The sequence below is a fragment of the Rhopalosiphum maidis genome, chromosome 2 (genome assembly GCF_003676215.2).
Source record: "Rhopalosiphum maidis isolate BTI-1 chromosome 2, ASM367621v3, whole genome shotgun sequence".
NCBI lineage: Eukaryota > Metazoa > Arthropoda > Insecta > Hemiptera > Aphididae > Rhopalosiphum > Rhopalosiphum maidis.
The window spans coordinates 89,480,833-89,489,222 of record NC_040878.1 but is presented as its reverse complement, the minus strand read 5'-3'; the positions used below and the strand labels follow the sequence as shown (position 1 = coordinate 89,489,222).

The 8,390-nt window shown below is 28.0% G+C and overlaps 1 protein-coding gene across 1 annotated transcript in view; it reads left to right on the top strand.

Moving 5' to 3' along the window:
- The first annotated feature begins 6,325 nt into the window (after positions 1 to 6,325).
- LOC113554287 (pickpocket protein 19-like) overlaps positions 6,326 to 8,390 on the top strand; it is a 68,214-nt gene continuing 66,149 nt past the window's right edge. Inside the window, exon 1 of the mRNA XM_026958053.1 lies at positions 6,326 to 6,371. The gene's annotated coding sequence lies outside the window, so the exon portion shown is untranslated. The remainder of the gene's footprint in view (positions 6,372 to 8,390) is intronic.

Sequence of the window (8,390 nt, the reverse complement as noted above, 5' to 3'; positions counted from 1 at the left end):
ACCAATAATATAAAGCACACTCAAAACCAACAAAACATAATAAAACACAATATAATGATATAAAAAATATTGAAAATGAATTATTTGAGGAAAAAATGTCCATAACTAAACTAAGAAAAAAAAAACAAATAAAACAAAAAAAATCCGTATGCAACAGTGCAGCTTAGACTTTACGCTGTTTGTCTGAGGTGTACGTGTAACAACAAATGTAACGTATAAACAAATATAATTTAACTAAAATGATATGTATTGCAGTATGTACAATATTGTATATAATACCTATTTACATGTATGTACTTACATTTTTGATTTAAAGATTCATTTAGAAGCAATTTTAATGTAGCGCATTTTTTTTCATACGAATTTGTAATAAATGTTTTTTTTCTTTATTAGAACCCAGTATTATTCGCGAATTGGTTTGAAAACGTGTGCAATGCTTGAAGTACTTATATATTATTATCAGTAGGTAAATTTCGGGGGATGGGTATAAGTATATTATGTATATAGTATATCGAATAACATTTTTTTATTATTATTATTAACTCGTACACTTCGTAATGATATATTTATATACTTAACGTTCGAATTATATGTACCCATCCTGGTGGAATTTTCTCTCTTGTTTTCACTTGAAATATAATAATACAAATCAATAAATTACATAATATTATATTACGTATATAATTATATTCAATACGAATAAGATTAAACGGAGGAACAGTACAAACGATATTAAATACACTAATTAGGTAGAGTTATTTTGGAATTGTGTTACCTTTCGTATAGGTTATGTTATTATGATAATTTTAAATTTATATATATTTTTTTTTTTGTTTCCCATATATTGTTGTGTACAATGTAATACATACGGCAACGAAAAATATAAACGTAGAACTCTCTAAGTACAACCTTATATAATATAGTGTCAACGATATATATATATATATATATATATATATATATAATATATAATATATATAATATATGTGTGTGTGTAGATTGTAAGAACGTGAGGCCATCGTACTTTTCTGAATCAGTGTGTATTTTTTTTACAATTTTAGTCATATTATTATATATATATTTATATATGTAATATATATACTTTCTTTTTTAATTTTTGTTTTTTTTTTTGTATGGCTATTAATAATACAAAAAAGATTTTATGTTTGAATATCTTTTTAACTTTTTGATATATAAGTGTATTTATTTAAAATGAAATTAAAAAAAAAAATTGTAAATCAAAAAAAATTGTTATTTTGCAAAATATAGACTTTTGAAAAAAAAAATGCCTTTTTACAATCATTTAATACCTAACCATTTCGTGCAAACTTTTATTATTTATAACTGAATGCAATAGAAATATATCAATACCTATTGTGTGACGTTGTTTGGTATTGGATAAATACTTAGTGTTCCGCTTGTATAATTATTGGTCTGCACAGGAAAAAAAATCCCGGCGAAACGAAACACGTGCACCACCGACTATAGACCGGTATAAGTATACCTATTTAAATGGCCATAATATTATATACTACCTAGTACTTACTTAGATACCTATCGTGTAATATCGACTGCAAAGATCTCTTCTAGTATTATATAAATAAACCAATAACTAGAGTAATACATATCATTATACTAATTTAAATTTAATATAATATTATGTTTATATTTTAGCAGTAGATACATGTGATGATCGAAAACAATTATAATTTGTATTATTATCGTTTCATTTACGTAATAATGAATGTCGCGCAGCGTAGGTGATCACATTAAAATAGGTGATAAAGATGGCGAGTACCAGTCAGTATTGGATAGCGAGTGAACTTCCGGCGTTTGTGGTGGAATGGGAGGGGGGCAACGAAACATCGATATAATAATAATAATATGTACTATAAAGGACGACATTGACGGACTCAGCTGTCGTGTGTATCAGCTGCTGCAGACGTCGAGTTTATCGTATCTTGACGTCCGTCGAACAACAATAATAATAGTTATAACTACGAGAAAGAACTATATAGTTCAACTCGTACATTATGATTAATATCGTTTCGATTCTACAATATAGTATATTACAGTGATACCCCCCAATAGCGGACGTATTTATGGGAACGAGGATATTTTTCTACGTCTACATAGGAAAAAACTCCAAATAATGAACATATGTTTTAATCTTGATTTTTAAATAATGAAAAAACGACTACAGAAAAACTCGCTTATTTACTAGTATAACGACAACGAACTCGTTTAAGAACCGATTTTTCACTTTAAATTTAATTGTATTTATGTATATTATGCATTCCTTTTTTTATATTTATTTAAACATTGAAATCATAGGTATATATATCATTAAAACATTAAATAATAATATTATAATTTAACGTTAAATTAAATAACTAGCGGCTAACACATATTTTTTTTATTCTACACATTTACCCATTATGAGTTTCAAAAATGTACCCCCTCTGAATAGCAGACTACATTTTGGTGACTGAGAGTATCCGCTAATCAGAGGATTCACTATATATTCTGTAATATAATAAAAGGCAGGATATTAACTAAAACCTAATTATCTGATAAAATCTATGAAAACGTGTTTGAATTCGTGATGAAATACTCTTAAAAATGATAGGTATTTAAAACATTTATATTTAAAAATATAATTTTGAAGTCAAAAGTAAGTTTGAAAAAAAAATAAAAAAGTATTTTACAAGTAGATTTTATGTAATGATAAATTCAAATGTTTTCAGAAGTTGTATACGATGAGTCGATGACTAAAGTAAGTGGTATAATTTTCATTAGTTTATTTTAGTAAAAACCCAGACTTGATCGACACCTCTTAAAAAGTTGAACTTAACTAGTTGATTAATTTTCTAAGTAACATAAGAACTTAATTATTATAGTTAACTATTAAAATAACTTAGTTTTTTCAGTTGAATAATAATTTATCAGTTTTAAAGCAAAGATGCTTAAATTTAAATTTAATGGTTTTATATACATTATTAATTACTGTATAGAAACATGTCACTAAAAATGATTTAATACTATAGTCTATAATAATTTAATAATAATAGGTTCTAAAATACATTTCTATTATATTTCTCGGAATATTTATACCTATATCTAGATAAGCACAAAATAGCATAATGAATTAAATTTATTATTTGGTATAACTTCAAAGTTCAAACTTGACTTAACTTGAGTTAATAATTTTCATTATTGTTCTTCTTTACGTATAATAATATATTGATCATTGACATTAATCATAATATTATGTAAACGGCTTTAACCTATCTTCTTCTTAAACATATATCATTTTTAGACCAACACATAACGGCGTGAGATGAACGACTCGTGCGGAACTTACTGAGCGATAAAAAAAACCGCGACATTCAAACGAGTGAAAAAGATATGATGCAACGGAGTTGTCGTTACGGTTAACAATACAATGGTAACAGCTGCATTTGCAGCGTTGGTCTATAAATGTTTGTATATTATACATAGTTCAATATCTGAATACGATTGCCGCCAACGTTATCGCACGATGGCATAGACGCGTGTCTTACGGGTACGTGCTGACGTGCTGTAGACCTTAAATCGGATCGATCGAAATAATTATGTTGATACATATTATTATATCGTTGCAACAGACATGTTTAAGAGCGTTAAAAATTCGATTCACCTTCGTCGGTGTGGTGCCGTGCCCGCCAGGTTTTTTTTTACGACGCTGTAACATAATAATAATATAATAAACAAGCGCCTCTACAAGGTGATATTTTGTATTGGAAGAGAACATTATGTGTATCTAATAATTATTACTATAATGTGGTAACCGCAGTATATTATTATTTATACATTTAAATCCCTCGTAATTATCATTACCTTATCATAATAATTACGCTTGTGTTTATTTTGTTTTTGTTTTTGCGAAAACATATAATCCTAATTGTTTACTCTCATATTCGAGCAACGACCATAATTTTTTTATTTTTATTTTTTTTATTTATCAGCAAAAACTGATGGTCGGAATGATTAGTAAGATGGCCCGGCGTTAAGCACTTTCGTGCCACGAACGGACGAAGAGAGGGACGGTTTTGAGTCACCCGTATTATTATTATAGAGCGAGATGAACTTCAGATGCCTGTCGTTATTTTATCGGACTAATATCGTATAAAATCTTACACACGACTCACACAAGACAACTGCAGATAAGTACCTTATGGCTAAACAGTCAACTATGTCTATACTTATTATGTATTATTTCTATAACAAACAAATGTTAGGTAAATTCCTATTATACGAATACATTTCCTTAACACTGCAATCAGACTCAGGACCTTATAAAAGCGGTGATGAATTTGTTCTCCCCGGTGGGCGAAGCGATGGGGGGTAAAAGTATCACCGGACCCGCGGTGTACGTTATATTAATAACAATATACAAACATATCGTTGTAATATTATACTGTATGTATGTACATGACTATATCTGGAGTGTATGATATATAATAAGTGCCTGTTTGACAATTAATTAAATAGCACTCTAACAGTCTAGCCGATATTGCGTGAAAATGACATAGGTGCCGACACATCAATACTTACTTATGTTACAACGGTACAATTATCTCGATAGCATACGGGGTGATCCGTTTAATACAAGATCCTCATTATTTCATTTAAGTTTTTAAATATATTTCTATTTCTATACATATAATTTTTAGTCACTATACAAAACACTATTAAAAAAAAAAATTACTTCTTAAGCTTCTTAGTCGTATAATTTTTATTTTTTATTCTGAAATAGAATATTGTTTGGAGTATTTCGATATATAAAATTTAATTTCCGAGAGGTGGTTTATTACTTATTAGTTATATCTATTTAAAGTTTAGACGAGCGAAATAGTTAACTAACATTTTGTATTGTCATTAAAAAATTTTAACAATAAAAAATAGTAAATTTATTTTTCGATAAAAAATAAATGTTCTAAACGACTTAAAATCATGTAAAAATAATATATTCAAATCTTAATAACAGCTTATGAAATGATGAGTATCTTACGTTAAATGGATCACCCGGTATTGTAGTAAAAATAACGATACAATATATTATGTATATTATGTGTTTTATAGATTTCCGATATTGAGAGAGAGAGAGATAGAGATAAAACACTTAATATTATGATATCGTATATAGACTACTGGCTATACCATATACATATATACATGTACGTATAATATTAATTTACTTTTTTTAATTTTAAGAGTTGTGTTTTAACAATATTAAGCTAAGTATATATGTAAATATAATTATTACTAATTATGTTGTTATATTCGTCGACGAATATTATTACATGATAAAAGTCACACACACACTGTATAATATAATATAATATAATATTATCATCGTGGACATCGTACAGCGTAATAACAATTAACGTGTTAATAATATTTTATTGTACCAATATAAATGTTTATGTAAATATATTTTGCTATTGCATAACACATACTCGTTCACTGTAATATACGTATAGTTCCAGATTTCAAGGTGGACGTTATTTGTTTATTTTTACGGTCAACGAGAGCGAGGATATACCTATTTGAATCGAGACACGTTCGTATATTCGTAATATATACTCATAAGCATGTATTTGGATGATTGTCGTCGTATTGTAATTACTCTTAAAGTTGTATATTATTATATTGCAAATACACTCATATATACCATGGTACTTGGGTGTTTTTAGTTTAATTCATATCATGATCTACGACTAATGTCTACCAATAGTTTGGGAAAGAATTTTCATCTACGAATTGTATTCCACCCACCCAAATAATACACTTTTATTCATTTAAAAATAGATTTAATAATATATGAAACGTATCTAAAACAAAGAAGCACACTTAAAATTTAAAGTAAGAAAAATGGTAGAAAATTAAAAAATAATAGGAAGATAGATTAAAAATTCGAATGACTGTTGAATTTTAATATACAAATTTGTAAAATTTGTTGTGCCTAAATGTATTGGTACCGCATTAATTTCTTATTATATTTGTTTATTTTATTAAAAAATGACTTGTTTGATGTCGAGTATGACTATTATTGTGCACCTATTTTATTATCAGTAGTATTGACTAATATAAACGTATATTATAGAGAATATTGGTTATAAGTTGTATTTGTATTTTGTATATAAATTTACTAGCAATACTTTCAACCATACCTAAGTACTTTAGATACTCTCAAGTCCATGTAAAATAGGAAGGAAACTATTTTCGATTAATATACTACTCTTTTTTTTTTTTTTTTTGTAGTACCATGAGCTGAGGAAAGAACAACGTAAACATTTCACTATCTACGCTACATCGCCCATTTGAGTGTAAGTACCTCTTTATACCCTAAAATTACCATTATGTCATTTGACTATTTGAGCTCAACTGTTTAAACCATTAGACCATGAAAACTCTTTTACTTAACTGCCTAAATATAATATTAGAATTATCATAGGTCGTTTGAGCTCGAGTTGTATAGTCTATTTAAGTGTGGACTTTTATTGATTCGTTAAAGAAAATTCCGGAAAATTATAAGGTAACCTTCTATAAGCTTTAATATTAAAATCTACATTATTTTTGGGCTGCTACTCATATTATATATATACTCCAAGTTATGACAGGTTCCCACGACTGGTGTAACTATACTTGCCAAATATTCATCACTCGTGTATAATAATAAATTACCGTGACGTAGGAACAGCCCATATGTCCAATAATTAGATTTTGTCACTGGTGCGTTTCCCGAGGATTTTCGGTAAATATATTGTAAGTCAAAGGGCCAATATTGTATTAATTATTGTAGATACTTGACAAAAAATATGTCAGTCGTTAGAACACTTGACGTAACGTGTACTTTACGTAAATTACTGGTCTTTATGATTATTGGTAGTGTAACTACTTGACAAATAATATATTATATCTCTCTCTAATATATTTATAAAATAGTTTTGATTTTATATCTTCCGCATATTTCATTTTAAATTCAAGATGTGGTTAGTGAATCTTTCAAATGGTTGTTGAAATAAACGAACAGAAGGCAAAACTCCCTAATTTAATATTATGATACAATAGTTGTATTATAAATGCCAATATAACTGTCAGTTACGTTTTTACGACTAAACCGCTGAACCAATTTTGACGAAAATTGATATGAAGATGGTTCAAACTCTGAGAAAGAGCATAAGTATGATATTTTTTTCTTTATTGAAAATCAACCCCTAATTTAAGGGTGAAACTAAACAATCACTCTAAATTAAAAGTTAATTACGTTGATAGGAATTTTAAATTTAGAGATGGCATCGGTTTTATATTGTATACACTATACACCATACATCTTTAAGAACTTTTTTAGATACCTATATAGTATATACCCTAAGGGAAAAGGGGTTACTAAGATTCGTATAGGAAATAATATATGTAAATTTTTTTGAATTTTGGTATTAATACTATCTGATGAAATTATCTTGAATTACGCATAAAGCTTACTAATTTTCGTACTCGTTATAATATAACTACTGATATGTGAGCGAAGTCACGGGAAATCGCTAATATAATTTAATATTATTATTTTAATATACATTATTTATTGCCATTTACTGTACATAATATCCGACTAAAATATTGTGAAAAACAGTCTCACGCGCGTGCATCATTCTACAACGAGTTATATATAGCTAATGCGAAGTAAACTATATATAATATGCTGTGGACGAAGTGGAACGCAAATCGTTTGTTATATGTCATCGGAGCGTGTATGTATAAGTATATATTGTCTTAAGGCTATGTATTCGTCGTGGCTTTTAAAACATATACATGCATGTGTGTATAATATATATATATATATATATATATTTATATTTATGTATATAGATATGATTTGTGTAGTGACAATGCATATACTATAGTGGCTACATGTTATTATTATTTATTATATTCACATGACTTAGTTTTTTTTCTTATATTTCGATACATTTTATTAAAACAGGCAAAGATCCAGAGTAAAAATCGGCAAGGAGGACCTGTTTTTCACTTAAAATGCGTCTAAATCACACAGTTTCCTTTGCACAAATTATTATTGTATCGATCACGCGACCAGCGTTGTGGGTCTTCGCGGACAGTATTATACAACATAAATAGTATAACAGTCCAATCGTTAAACTACGCGCTGCGATAAGAACGTGCGTCTGTCATGAACGATTAAAACGATAAAATACAACAATAATTTCACGAGATTCGTTTTGGAATGACGATGACCACGGAGTCCCGGAGAAAAAATCGTGACAAACTGTCATTTTTTTTCGACCCGAAATTCCGTTAAGATAAAGGTACATTTTAATAATATATAT